Source organism: Leucopleurus acutus (assembly GCF_964270905.1).
Source record: "Leucopleurus acutus genome assembly, chromosome: 14".
Taxonomy (NCBI): domain Eukaryota; kingdom Metazoa; phylum Chordata; class Mammalia; order Artiodactyla; family Delphinidae; genus Leucopleurus; species Leucopleurus acutus.
In genome coordinates this window covers 62,590,513-62,606,243 of record NC_139156.1, presented here as the reverse complement: position 1 = coordinate 62,606,243, position 15,731 = coordinate 62,590,513, and positions in this window count along the sequence as shown.

Sequence of the window (15,731 nt, the reverse complement as noted above, 5' to 3'; positions counted from 1 at the left end):
CTTTTTCTGGGAGCTTGCCTATCTCCACTTCATTTAGTTGTTTTTCTGAGGTTTTATCTTGTTCCTTCATCTGGTACATAGCCCTCTGCCTTTTCATCTTGTCTTTCTTTCAGTGAATGTGGTTTTTGTTCCACAGGCTGCAGGATTGTAGTTCTTCTTGCTTCTGCTCTGATGTCATTGTATTTATTTAAAAATGATAGATTGCAGATGGATATCTATATAAGAAGTAAAAGTATAAAAATGAGGAATGGATGGAGATAGGTCAAAATCATGAGACTCTGTCAGGGGACAAGGGAAATGGGGCTGGGGACTGAATAGAATTCAATCTTATCTGTATGGCTTATTTATTTTCTTTAAAAGTTGTAAAGGGAAGTGTTCAGATGTGAATATTTGTCCATTCGGGATATTGGTAGATGAAAATTTATGTTATGTTATGTCTGTATTTTTTTGGTTGTTTTTTTTTTAGTTGAAATATCGTTGATCCAGAATGTTGTGTTAGTTTCAGGTGTACATCAAAGTGATTCAGTTATATATATATATATTTTTCAGATTATTTTCCATTATAGGTTATTATAAGATATTGAATATAGTTCCCTGTGTCATACAGTAATTCCTTGTTGCTTATCTATTTTATGTAAAGTAGTTTGGATCTGTTAATCCCATACTCCTAATTTATCCCTCATTCCCCCCTTCCCCTTTGGTAACCATAAATTTGTTTTCTGTCTGCGAGTCTGTTTCTGTTGGTTTTTTTTTTTAAATTAACTTATTTATTTTTGGCTGTGTTGGGTCTTTGTTGCTGCGCATGCGGGCTTTCTCTAGTTGCGGCTAGCGGGGGCTACTCTTCGTTGCAGTGCGCGGGCTTCTCATTGTGGTGGCTTCTCTTGTTGCAGAGCATGGGCTCTAGGTGCGCGGGCTTCAGTAGTTGTAGCTCGCGGGCTCTAGAGCACAGGCTCAGTAGTTGTGGCGCACAGGCTTAGTTGCTCCGCGGCATGTGGGATCTTCCCTGACCAGGGCAGGAGGACTCCCAACCACGGCGCCACCAGGGAAGTCCCTGTTTCTGTTTTGTATATAGAGTCATTTGTATTAATTTTTAGGTTCTACGTATAGTGATATATTTGCCTTTCTCTCGCTGACTTACTTCAGTTAGTATGATATTCTCTAGGTCTATCCATGTTGCTGCAAATGGCAATATTTCATTCTCTTTTTTTTTTGGCTGAGTAATATTCCATTGTATATATGTACAACACATCTTAAACCAGTCATCTGTTGATGGGCACTTGGGTTGTTTCCATGTCTCGGCTATTGTAAATAGTGCTGCTATGAACACTGGGGTACATGTATCTTTTCAAATTAGAGTTTTCGTCTTTTCTGGTTATATGTCCAAGAGTGAGATGGCTGGATAATATGATAGCTCTATTTTTAGTTTTTTAAGGAACCTCCATACTGTTCTCCATAGTGGCTGTACCAATTTAAATTCCCACCAACAATGTAAGAGGGTTCCCTTTTCTCCACACCCTCTCTACCATTTATTGTTTGTAGACTTTTTGATGATAGCCATTCTGACAAGTGTAGGTGATACCTCATCGTGGTTTGGGTTTGCATTTCTCTAATAATTAGCAATGTTGAGTATCTTTTCATGTGCCTGTTGGCCATCTGTATGTCTTCTTTGACGAAATGTCTATTTAGGTCTTCTGCCCACTTTTTGATTAGGTTGTTTGTGGGTTTTTTTTGATATTGAGTTGTATGAGCTGTTCATATATTTTGGATATTAACCCCTTGTTGGTCGCATCGTTTGCAGATATTTTCTCCTGTAGGTTTTCTTTTCATTTTGTTGCTGGCTTCCTTTGCTGTGCAAAAGCTTTTAAGTTTGATTAGGTCCCATTTATTTATTTTTGCTTTTATTTCTTTTGCCTTGGGAGACTGATCTAAGAAAATATTGCTAAGATTTATATCTGAGAATGTTTTGCCTATGTTCTCTTCTAGAAGTTTTATGGTGTCATTTCTTATATTTAGGTGTTTAAACCATTTTGAGTGTATTTTTTGTGTATGGTGTGAGGGATATTCTTTTGCATGTGCATATCCAGTTTTCTAAAAATAAATTGTTGAAAGATTGTCCTTTCCTTACTGAATGGTCTTGCATCCTTGTGGAAAATCTATTGACTATATATGAGAGGGTTTTTTCTAGGTTCTCTACTTTATTGCATTGGTCTGTATATCTGTCCTTCTTCTAGTACTACAGTGTTATGATTACTATAGCTTTGTAGTGAGTTTTGAAATCAAGAAGTGTGAGTCCTTCAATTTCGTTCTTCTTTTTCAAGATTGTATTGTGGGGTCACTTTTCTGTACTTTTTAACTTATCAAAAGAAAAGGGACATTTGCTGTGTAAAAGCTTTTAAGTTTCATTAGGTCCCATTTGTTTATTTTTGTTTTTATTTCCATTTCTCTAGGAGGTGGGTCAAAAAGGATCTTGCTGTGATTTATGTCATAGGCTGTTCTGCCTATGTTTTCCTCTAAGAGTTTTATAGTGTCCGGTCTTACATTTAGGTCTCAAATCCATTTTGAGTTTATTTTTGTGTATGGTGTTAGCGAGTGTTCTAACATCATTCCTTTACATGTAGCTGTCCAGTTTTCCCAGCAACACTTATTGAAGAGGCTGTCTTTTCTCCATTGTATATTCTTGCCTCCTTTATCAAAGATAAGGTAACCTAAGTGTCCATCAGCAGATGAATGGATAAAGAAGATGTGGCACATGTATACAATGGAATATTACTCAGTCATAAAAAGAAACAAAATTGAGTTATTTGTAGTGAGGTGGATGGACCTAGAGACTATCATACAGAGTGAAGTAAGTCAGAAAGAGAAAAACAAATACTGTATGCTAACACATATATATGGAGTGTAAAAAAAAAAAAATGTTCCGAAGAACCTGGGTGCAGGACAGGAATAAAGACGCAGATGTAGAGAATGGACTTGAGGACATGGTGGGGAGGGGGAAGGGTAAGCTGGGACGAAGTGAGAGAGTGGCATGGACATATATACATTACTGAATGTAAAATAGATAGCTAGTGGGAAGCAGTCACATAGCATAGGGAGATCAGCTCAGTGCTTTGTGTCCACCTAGAGGGGTGGAATAGGGAGGGTGGGAGGGAGACGCAAGAAGGAGGAGATATGGGGATATATGTTTATGTATAACTGATTCACTTTGTTATAAAGCAGAAACTAACACACCATTGTAAAGCAATTATACTCCAATAAAGCTGTTAAAAAAAAAAAGAAAGAAAGAAAAGAAAAGGGACAGGGGAACTTCCCTGGCAGTCCAGTGGTTAAGACTTACGCTTCCACTGCAAGGGTCGCGGGTTTGATCTCTGGTCTGGGGACTATGATTCTGCATGCCAGCATGGCCGGAAAAAAAAAAAGAAAAAAAAAGAAAAGGGACAGGGCTGATGGGTAGACTCAGAATTTACTCCTTACTAGGCAAAAATTTAAGAAGGAAATCCACAGCCTGGTGGAGGTTTTAAGTGCAAGTCATAAAGAATTCTCTAAGAATAGAAGTAAAAAATAAAGGTTATCCACAAATTAACAAAGACAGGGTGGCTTCACTTGATGGTTCAGTATTAGGAGATTTAGTTATATTGTGTCAATAGATCAAATCCAATACCCATCTCTAGAAGAAAAACTTCTTCCTCACAAAGAACATAAAACAGTCATTGGGCTTCCCTGGTGGCGCAGTGGTTGAGAGTCCGCCTGCTGATGCAAGGGACACGGGTTCGTGCCCCCGTCTGGGAAGATCCCCCATGCCGCGGAGCAACTAGGCCCGTGCGTCACAGCTACTGAGCCTGTGCTCTAGAGCCCGTGTTCCACAATAAGAGAAGCCACCGCAAGGAGAAGCATACGCACTGCAATGAAGAGTAGCCCCCGCTCGCCACAACTAGAGAAAGCTTGCGCACAGCAACAAAGACCCAATGCAGCCAAAAATAAATAAATAAATTAATTAAAGAACAAACAAACAAAAAACTATGACTTACAAACGCATCAGGTCTAGATGATTTTACAGTTGATTATGGTATCAGTAGGCATTACTAACTGCTATAACTTCCCTCCTTAAATCTTAGGGGCTTAACACAACAGAAGTTTATCTTTTACTCACATAGAGACCAAAACAGGCGTTCCTCATTGGTTGTTGGCTGTTTCCCAATGGTAATTCAGGAATCCATCTTTCTTCCATCCTGTCTCCACCATCTTCAATAGATAGCTTCTGAGGTCATTGCAAAAGAAGATGGTACAAGGAGGGTGGAAAATTGGAGGTTTTTCTGGCCCAGGACTGGAAGGGGTCTGCTTTTGCCCCATTCCATTAGCCAGAACTTAGTCACATGGTACCCTAACAACAAGAGAGGCTGAGAAATGTGGTCTAGTGTGGGCCCAGGAGGAAGAAATGTTGAGTTCTAACCAAATTTTTAAACAATGAAGGTTTCTGTTACTCAAACTATTCCAGATTATTAAAAAAGATCGAAAGCCCCTCCAATCCACTTTGTAAGCAAGCATGATCTTAATCATGAAACTTGATGAATATGGTACCAAATAACTATAGACCAATTTCACTTAAGAATATAAATGCAAAAATTCTGAGTATACAAAATTTAAAATTAGGAAATTTGTCAACATAAGTGAAGAATAATTTAAAAGACAAAGATCACATAATTTGATCAATAATTGCTAAAAATACTACTGATAAATTCCATAGAGATCCCTAATAACAACTCTAACATTTGTTAGAGACTATCACTAGACATGATAAAGGCCTGGAGTGGAATAAAAATTGTTCAGGACAGGAACAATAGAGATGAAGTAAAGAGCTGATCCAGGGAAAAATGGGATGAGGGAAACAGAGCTAGAAAATCTGAGTAAGCAACCCACCATATTTTTAACACTGTGTAAAAACAATAGAAGAGAGATTTGTGCAGTAGTAAAAAACATCTTGAACCATACCTTCTTCATAAGGTTCAGGAAAACTAAGTTCACATAAAAACAAACAATCAAGAAATATTGAGGTCAAATCTTACTCAAATTTATTATAAGAAAAAAGAGGGACTAAGGAGCAGAATACCGTTGCTACATCAATGAAAGCATAGCAGAAAGACAAACCTACACCAAAAAGTATCAAACTGTAACCTATTATCTCAGTGGTAAAAAATACATTAAGAAACTGATATAAAACATGAAAGAGTAACTTAAGAATTAGAAAAATATGAAATGTGATGGCAGAACTCCAGGAAAGAATTAGAAATAAAAGGAAAAACATCACTTCCTAAATTAAGACTAAAACAGAAGGAACATAATGAATAAAGAAAACAGATAATGTGTTAAGAGAAACAGAAATGACAAATATTGAAACAGAAAAAGAAGATCCAACATATCCCTGAAGAATAAAACCAAAATAAGGGTGCAGAATACTTAAAACTATTACTCAAGAAAACTTTCTTGAAATAAAAAAAAGATTGGAAGCTATGTGTGGGAAAGAGTACACCCCACATCTGAGTGTCAACCCAGAATGAACTATACCAAAACATACTCTAAAAAAATTACTGGATTTGAAGAAAAAGAAGAATGATCTGGTCAACTAGGCAAAAAAATCAAGTGCGTTAGAGGGAAAGAAAATTAGATTATTATCAGATCTTTAGACAGCAAAACTTTAGGACAGAAGAAAATTCAGTACCGTATTTAAGATACTCAAGGAAAGAAAATGTGAGCCAAGGATTTATATCCAGCAAAGTTGACTTTAGAGTCTTAAAGCAGAGACAAACTGTTAACAACATGCGAGAACTCAGAGAGTATTGTTCCCACGACCTCTTCCTGGGAATCTGCTAGAGAATGAGCTTCAGACAAGCAGAGTGACCAGAGAGGCATCAGGTCAGCATAAGGACTGTTGGTGAATGTTAAATACATAGTTATCTGTAGAATGCAATGGCTATATAATCTGACTGGGTAATTATAGTGCAGTCTCCAAAATAACAGGGGCTGGAGGAGAATGGGAGAGTGTAACCATTTTCAATAATTATCTCAGTTGTGGTAGTATTAGTATTGCTATTCTGATACTGTTTGTGTACAAAGTGGGGTAAAGCAAATGAGTGTTTATGGGGTATTCTAATCTTTTCATAGCCTGGTATTGGTAACCAGGTATCTCGATTCGAAAGAAAGGAGGTATAGATGTAATATACTAGAGGTTACGTAAAAACTCTGTAGGGACTTCCGTGGAGGTCCAGTGGTTAAGAATCTGTGCTTCCACTGCAGGGGGCACGGGTTCTATCCCTGGTCGGGGAACTAGGATCCTGCATGCCTAGGATCCCGTATGCCGCGTGGTGCAGCCAAAAAAAAGAAGAAAAAGAATTAAAAAAGAAAAAAAAACCCTCTGTAATATTGGACTTGAATTGGAAGACCCAGAATGAACTGTTGAGGTATTTCGTCTTAAAATATTTATATATTTTTATTTATATTTTCTATCCCTGCCCACTGAAAAGACCTAGAAACAATGACTTATCCAGCAGCAATGAGTATTCCTAGGAGAAATGCTAAGAAAATCCCAGATTATTAAAATGTTGTAGTGCCATTTCCCATGAAAGGAAAACAGGACTTTGGAAAAATAGAAGATTCCAGTTTGGGACAGGAAACATCTAAGATTAATCTGGAACGTCTTCTCATACCAGATAGGGAGGAAGTTATCAAGCTACTAAAGTTGTGTCCTATGGACCGAGGAGCCAACTTAAAGAGGCTTCCACTGGCCAAAGTGGGACAATTTGAGCTTCAATGAGGATAATAATGATAATGAATTCAAATCTATCAAGTGTTTAATGCATGAATTCATAAGGATAATAAAAGAAAAAACTCCACAAAACTAATTTGTCTCTTTTGGATGACAGAGAAACAATTTATTGTCTTAAAACCTGATAAATAAAGGGAAAGAAGCATTCATACTGCTTTTCTTATATAACTAGTACTATGGAGTAACCAAATAATACATGAAAGGAGTTATTGCTTTATAAAAGTATTCCAGCTGATAAAATGGAATATCTGGTGTGATCTGAGGGCCTCCTCCCCACAGAACATTTTTCCCATTAGCTTGCTCAGTAACCAAAATGCCTCCATAAGAAACCAGCCCTGGGTCCAAGGTACCAGAGCATTTGAGGGAGGCTGGCACATGCCCTGCAGAATCCACAGGCCTGGAGATACCCAGAATATGGCCCCCAGGAGAGAAAGTCTCAAATCTGGTGGATATGGTGGGCTAGGGTCAGTAAAGGAACATGCAACCGGGGAGAGGGGCTTGGGGCATCATCGTGGCCAATGAGGATGGGAGAGACCTTGAGACCAGCCTCCACCCCACTTCAGAAGAGGGTAAACCCCAGCTGCACGGTATGCAGCACCAAGGCATCAACCCGCGAATCAAGCCTGTTCAAGAACTGCTTCCACCAGGGAGCCTTTCCTGATTCCAGATTTCTCCTCTCTGGCCTCCTGCCCCTACCCCAGAGAGCTGGGCATACGTGGGAGCCAGAAGGATTCTAGGACAATTGACAATGGACCAGCAATTCAGTGTTTACTGTGGTACAGTCCTAAGCATATTACTTGTTTAACTCTGTTTTAATTATTCTTTGCTGTATAACAGACCATCTGGAGATTTAGTAGCTTAATTACCTAATACACTTCCATAGGATGACTGGGTTCAGCTAGGCAGTTCTTCTTCTGGTCTTCCTTGGAGAAGGAAGGCTCAGTTGGTGGCTCGACTGGGACACTCAGATGTTGGGATGGCTGGTCCTCGTTCCCTCTCCATGTCGTCTCAGGGCCTCTCTTCAAGTGACCTGTGTGCAGGTGGCCTCTCCTCCAGCAGGACTTCTTCCATGGCAGCTCAGGGCCATGCCTTCCAAGAGGGGAAAGCAGAAGCTGCTGGTCCTCTTAAAGACTAGGATTGGGACCAGCGCAGCAACCCTCCTTCCACATCCTCTTAGTCCCAGGCCTGCCCAGGTTCAGCACTGTGGGGGGACTGTCCAGAGCTGTGGATCGTTGGCAGCCATCTTCGGAGACCAGCTACCACCAGTCCATTGGCTCCTCCAACAGTCCCTTGGTGGTGATTGTGATTATTTGCCCACTTTACAGACAAGGAAACAGACATAGAGAAAAAGTAGAATAAATGGAATAAAGGCATAGACACACTGCGGTGGGGTCCAGAGAGGGAAGTCTTGGCAAGTTTCCCAAAGGAGGGACACTAGACCAATGAGCAGGTGCCTTTCAGGAGAACAAGTGGCCGCAGCAGTGGGGGAGCTCTGTAGCCTTGCAGACACTGATGTATGAAGAGCACCACAGCACATGCAGGATGTAGCTGGTGGCTGAGGCACAGCGTGTGAGGAAGGGGCCAACAGTGGATGGTGCTGGAGCAGCAAGCCGGGCTAAATCATACTGTGGAATTTGGACTTGAGGGTGGCGGGAACACTGATGAGTTTCCAGGCAGGAAGGTGACAATGCCGGGTCTATGTGGCTGCCCATCCCTCTGGCAGCTGTGAGGAGATGGATTGTAGGAGCAAGGTGTGGGCAGGGGAACCAGTTAGGAAGTGTATTAGTTTGGCAGGGCTGCTGTAACAAAGTACCAAATATGGGTGGCTTAGAACATTAGAAGTTTATAGTCTCACTGTTACGGAGGCTAGAAGTCTGAGATCCAGGAGTCATGCTGCCTCTGAAGGCCTCAGGAGAGGATCTATTCCAGGCCTCGCTCCCAGCTTCTAGTAGTTGCTGGCTTGTGGCAACATAATTCTAATCTTCACAATGCATTCTCCCTGTGTGCATGCCCTTTTTATAAGGATACCACTCATGAGGGGCCCACTCTGCTTCAGTGTAACCTCATCTTAATTAATTGCATCTGCAACAACCCTATTTCCAAATAAAGTCACATTTTGAGGTACTGAGGGGTTAGGACTTCAACATATGAATTTTTTTTGTGGGGGGGGTGTTAACAATTCAACCCACTAGAGGAAACTCTGGCAGTAATCCTGGCATGATCTGATGGAGGCCCAGACTATGAAAGGGGTGTGTGGACCCTGGGAGTGGAGGAAGCAAATTGTCTTAGCTCAGGCTGCCGTAACAACATCTCACACTTGGTGGCTTGAACAACAGACATTTATTTCTCACATTTCTGGAGGCTGGAACTCTGAGAGCAGGGTGTCAGCATGGTGCAGTTCTGGTGGGAACCCTCCTCCTGGCTTGCTACCACCAGTGCAAGCCACCTTTTCCCTGTGTCCTCACAGGGCTGAGAGAGGAAGCACTGGTGTCCCTTCCTTTTCTTAAAAGGACATTAATCCCATCATGAGGGCTCACCCTCTTGACCGCATCTAAACCTGATTACCTCCCAAAGGCCCCAGCTTCTAATACCATCCTGTTGGGGGTTAGGACTTCAACATGAATCTCAGAGGGACATGAACATTCAGTCCATAACAAGAATGGATTTGAAAGGTACTGGGGTCGGGGGGGGCTTGACAGGGTTGGTGATGGCTGGATGTGGGCAGGAGGAGGAAGTGGGAGGTGAGGATGACTCCCAGGAACCCGGCTTTTCTGAGGGGGTGAATGGTGACCTCTTTAATAGGCTCAGGGCTGACAGAGGAGCAGGAGGTCTGTTTTGAAGCCGTTGAGTGGTTTTGGCCACAGGCTGTTCAGTCAGACTGCCTGGGTGTGATTCCTGACTCCCCCACTTACCAGCTGTGGTGACCTCGGGCAGGTTCCTTAACTTGTCTGTGCCTCCTGGGAAGTGACGGTACCTCAGTCACAGGAGTGGAGATTCCATGGAGGGCAAGCGCCCACGCAGAGGGCCAGGGCAGCCTGGACCACAGGAAGCACTCAGTCGTGTCAATCATCATCATCATTACGATGATGCATCAAGAGAGGCTCCATGGGCAGCTGGGAGGAAAGGAATTCTGCTTCTGGAGAGAATGGTCAGCCTGAGAGTTAAAGCCTCAGCAGTAGATGAACTCACCAGGAGGAGTGTGCAGTGGGAGGAAAAGAGAAATGAGTCACAGTGAGATTGAGGCCAACTAGTCTGAGAAGGTAGAAGAACAGAGAAGGGGAGAGACTCCCAACGAAGGGAGTGGGTAATGGCATCCAATATTGAAGAGACTTGGAGGAAAATGAGGACGGAAACATGGCCCCCGAATTTAGCCAATAGAGGTTCTTGGTGACCTTGGTGAATTCAGCCTCCTGGAGGAGTTGTGAGCAAGAAATTCTTGTCACTGTGGATTGAAGAGGGCATGGCGGGGAGAGGATGCATGATGCTCTTTGAATCTAGGCTCTGAAAGGAGGGGAGCCAGAGGGCAGGTGGTAGAATGGGACACGGGCTGGAGAGCTTGAAAGCCCCTGTAAGGTGGGTGAGACAAGGGCATCTGTTCCTAGAAGGAGCTGGGTGTAAGATACAGGAGAGAGAAGAAAGGAGCAGCAGAAGAGGACCCTTGAGGAGGAAAATGTCCCAGAGCACACAGCTGTGAAGGAGAGGAAGGGCACAGCCACTACTGCAAGATCAAATAATAGAAAATCCAAAGCAACAGGGCTCACAGAACAGTCTCTCTCTCATGCTGAAGAAGTCTGGGGGAATCAATTTTGGGCTGATTCAATGAGGTCAGGTACCCAGATTTCTTCTATCTACAGCATGACCTGACCTCCAGGCCCAAGTTTACCTCGTGACCAGTATGGCTGCTTCTGTTCCAGCCATCATGTTCACATTCTGGCTAGTAAGAAAAAGGGGAAGGGATCAGAGGTCAAACCCCCAGGAAAGGGACCCAGAAACATACGGATTACTTTCCCTTTTCTCCCATTGGCCAGAACTTAGCATACAGCCACACTTACTTGCATGGGAGACTAGAAAATGCAGTCTTTATTCTGGAGGCCACATACAGAGCTCACAATCCTCCTAAGATGGAAAAGGGGAGAATGGATTTGGGGGAGGATAGCTAGTCATCTTTGCCACTGGTTAGAGGCATGGGGGCATAAAAGTGAGGAGAGTCCAATCAGATGGCTTCTATTTCTTTCTCTCTCTCTGTGAATTATGAGGCGAGGTCCCCAGTTACGTAACGTGGTGGGAGAGTAGAACAAGGGAATTGAGGTTTTAAACTTTTCTAAGAGGAATGGGAAGCAAGGCTGCTTTGAGACAGAGAGAGGCTTGCCAAGGGGCACTGGAGGCCTGTCGGAGACTGCACTCCGTGTATCCACGGGGGCAGCACTCTGCCTGTGGAGAGTTTATCCCAACAGCGTTCACATGCTGGAGGGGATGGCTGGCTCAAGGTCAGGGCTGTCTGAGGTGGGCTGAGGACAAGTGTCTGGGGATCTGGGCACGTGGCAAAAGATGTTAAGTGATGGACCTTGGGATCCGGGATCTGCAGTTTCCCTGCTTTCTGCCTTGTGACTGGGAGGGAGGGAGGGAGTGGGGTGGGTCTTGGAGAAGATGAGAGGAGGTCAACTGGGCTGTGTCCCAAGTTCAGGGGGAGCACTGGGAGGCCAGGAGCCGACAGCCAGCGAGTCTCCAACTTCAGAGTCGGATGGCTCTGGAGATGCCAAGCTCCAGGGTGTGGGCGGCCAAAGCGATTCAAAGGTGACCATCCTGGGCTGGGCTGAGGAACAGAGGTGCCAGGTGAAGATTCCAAGGGGTGCTGAAGTTCCCCAGAATAATGGCAGACCTTGAGTTGGAGGAGGAAGTGTGATCCAGATGCCGATGTCCTTGAAATTATGGGGTCATCAGAACATTCCATGGTGGCCACGACGATGACCGTGTACCTCAAAGGGAGATAAGGTTTCGTACAAAGGGGGAAGGGCAATGATGGTTGGAAATCTCCTGAGGGCCCAGAGGGCCCCCTTCCACCCAGCAGACTCCTCACTGGGGGCAGTTCAGGGTGGAGAGACTATCCAGGAAGGCTTTGGGGGGAGGAGGGTAAATCATGCAGGGAGATCATGGGAGAGGCCAAGTGGATGGAGAAGCTCGCAGTTGTGTCTGGTGATGAGAGGACCAGGAGGGGGGATTAGCTGGCTCCAGAGTTCCAAATGGCACTTTGGACTAAAGTGGTTTTGAATCCCAGCTGGTAGTAGTCCAGCCTCCATTCACAACCCCTGCTCCCCACTAAGACAACCCGTTCCATCTTTTCTCAGAAAGTACTTCCTTGATCTGAGTCCTCACCTGTCTCCTGGTAACTTCTGTGCTATTCCTTGAGGCCCTGGGGGACTGGACTCCAGCTGCCTAGTGTGGCCCCTCAGTGTCCCCAGATGGAGAGGAAGTGCCCTAGAGCCCTCCGTTCTGCAGACACGGGATTTGCATCCCTGCTGTTCAGCTGGGCTGTGACCAGAGCACCAGCTGTGGCACTCTCCTGGCCCTCGTGTGAATGTTAATGCCATTCAAAGTTGCGTTTGCTCTTTGAAGCAGTAAGCATAACAGTCCAGACACACAAGAATCCCCTCTTGGCCACTTGTCAGATGTGTAATTTTTTTTTTTTTTTTTTGCTGTACGCGGGCCTCTCACTGCTGTGGCCTCTCCCATTGCGGAGCACAGGCTCCAGACGCGCAGGCTCTAGCGGCCATGGCTCACGGGCACAGCCGCGGGCACGTGGGATCTTCCCAGACCGGGGCACGAACCCGTGTCCCCTGCATCGGCAGGCGGACTCTCAACCGCTGCGCCACCAGGGAAGCCCAGCTGTGTAATTTTGAGCAAGTACTCATGCAGTCTTGAGTTCAGTGTCCACATCTGAGTAGTGAGGGTAAGGATGGGGGGATTTCTCTCTCTCCCTTTGGGGAAAGCCTTTCAAGGTTACAGATTCACGTGACTGCCTTTCCATCTCATTTCCCCCCATTTTTCACTTTGCTCGCGTGGTCCCAGGGAAGTATTCTGCTGGATATCCGAATACATTGTGATCCATTCCCCTATCTCATCTTTCTAACTAGGAACCGTGAGGATGAGCAGGTTGTGCTTGTCCGTGGTTCCAGCTGAGGTTGGGTAGCTCCGAGACTCCACCATGGCTTCCTAACTTACAGAACCTCCCCGCCAAGGTGAGGGGAATACTCTTAAAATCAAATTCCTGCAGTGCCTACTTGCTGGGGGCGGGTGGTGGTGATCTTGGAGCCTCAGAATCCAGTCCCCCAGCCCTGGCCCTGTTGAGGCCGCTTCTGGCTGGGCACGCTGGTGGGGCAGAGGCGAAGGGGTGCATTGTCAGGGAACCGCAGCTGCCCGGCTGGAGGCTGGGAGGCCTGAATAGCTTCACAGCTCTGGGCTGGCTCGCTGAATGGAGCTCACCCCTCCCTGGCGGTGGCCCAGAATAGATGACATTTTCATTGCAAACTAACAAGGGGAGAAATCCAATTACCTTACAAAGGGGCTCCAAAGGGGCCTCATAGCTTACAGAGAAGGGGAGGGGAAGAGGGGGAGAGGGAAGGGAAGGGAGAGGATGTGTGTGTGTGTGTGTGTGTGTAGGCTCCCACCCAAGCCAGGAGAAACAAAGCCCTAGGGGGCATGGGGGATAGGCCTGGAGGCAGGAGAGCTGGTACTGGGGGTTTTAATTCATTCCATTCTGCCAGAGGGTCTGCCAGGGAAGCTCCAGGTCCCTGGAGCCTTTGGGCAGCCAGACCTCCTTCTTTCAAGCCACGTGGGTGGTGCAGGAGAGAGCACCCCTCAGGCAAGCCCCAGCCTCTCTGAACCCCATTCTCTGCCTACCAGACCGGGTTTTGCCAGACTTGAATCATCAGGAATTCACTGCATACTTTGCCACATCCAGTTAAACTATTAATCCTTTTTCTTTAACTTTATTTAGAGTGTATTATTTTAAAGTTTAGATTTAAAAAGAAAAATTTCTATCCTAAATGCAAATAGTAAAAGTAGAAGCTAACTCTAAAGCGAAGTATGATTCAATAACCATGTTGTTAAACCTCAGCTAGGTATTGGGGTGGCCAAGGGCTTTGGAGCTGGAAGCTGAGAAAATCTAGGGGTGGGTGGGGTGGGAGTGGTAAGGCATGGCGGGGGGGGGGGGGGGGTAGGGTGGGGTGTTAGCAAGTGTTTGCAACAAACCCTGATTTCCCCTGGGCCTAATCCAGGAGGATTAAGAGGATTAAAAAAACCACCTCTCCTCTAGGCCCTCCCAGCCCTGGCCCTGGAGTGGTGGGTGTAGCGGCATCAGTCTGGCTGCCCTGAACCTTGGTTGCCCAACTGCTTAGTGGGGAATAGGGGCAAAGTGGGATCTACTGTATTATTGGACAGACCTGCTTTCTGTGCTTTGTGGGGTGGTCACTGGGGTCCCAGAAAGTGTGGGGGGCCTAAGGGAGGTGGAAGATGATGGTGGTCCCAGGACGACAAGAAAGTCTAGTCTCCTGCTTTTACTTTGGACTTGGCAAGAAGAGCTGCAGACCCCCTTTGGGATGAAATTAGCATTCGCTTCCTCGAGCTCAGCCAGAGCAAATCGGCCTTGAAAAACTGGCCTGCCTCGAGGCCACACAGCGCGACCCTTTGTGGCTCATTCCCTGTCCCCTCTCTCTACACTGGCGAATTGAATTCTCCAGCCCAGAACACCTGAAAGGTAGCCTTCCGAGGCAGAGGGACCTGGGAGCTTTGCGGGGGATTTGGGATTTTAGAGGCGCCCTTGCCAGTGACCTCTCCAAACTGGGGACATTGCCTGTTTCTTCTGTCAAATGGAGGCTTTTGTGTGTGTGTGGGGGGGGAGATTTGGTCCCAGGGGAGTTTGCGCCCAAGGGTGGGACAACATTGGCTCTCACTCTCACTGCCACCCCAAACCCTGGGGAAATTAAAGCAAATTGGGAAAGTGGCAGTGCATGCTAGGGGACTGGCTCAGATTAAGCCCCACCCACTCACCACTGAACAGTCCCCACTTTGGGGACTGGATGCTCCCTCCTGCTCTCCTGGGCCATCCCTGCTTTCAGAATGCTGCAGGAGAGGAGATTAGGGAATGCAAGTCTGATCCAGAGACCCAGGGGCACCCCAAGTCTTCAGGGAGCTCTCCAGTCAGTCAGATGCTTGGGGAGGGAGGCAGAGGCAGGGAAGTCCAAGAGGAGGTTGGTCTGCACAGGCTGAAGCAGTCAAAGAAGCTTAGAGAAGGTGAAAAGAGAGTAATCAACACTAATAAAGCTTTCCCTAAGCATTTACTCGGCATGGTGCCAGGCATTTCAATACTCTAGGAGGTATTGAGGCTGGGTGGCTGGCTTAAGAACATCAGGTAGTCAGTAGCAGAGTTCACCCTGTATATCCTTGCCATCTACCCATTTCTAGTCCCTATTTTTCACCTCCTATGGCATTTGACTCTTTTGAAAGGCCCTCCTGTTTTTTTTGTTTGTTTGTTTTTTTGGGTTTTTTTGCGGTACGTGGGCCTCTCACTGTTGTGGCCTCTCCCGCTGCGGAGCACAGGCTCTGGACGCGCAGGCTCAGCGGCCATGGCCCACAGGCCCAGCCACTCTGCGGCATGTGGGATCTTCCCAGACTGGGGCACGAACCCATGTCCCCTGCATAGGCAGGCGGACTCTCAACCACTGCGCCACCAGGGAAGCCCAGCCCCTCCCCTTTATACTCAGGCTTTCTTGCTTTCAGGACTACGCTCTCTCCCTGGCCTCTTCCTACTTCTCTGAGCATTCAATGTACATCTTCCTATGAGTCCATCCTGGGCATCTGCTGCCAGGGTTGTGTGTGTGTGTGTGTGTGTATATTTTAAAAATACATAGTCTCTAGC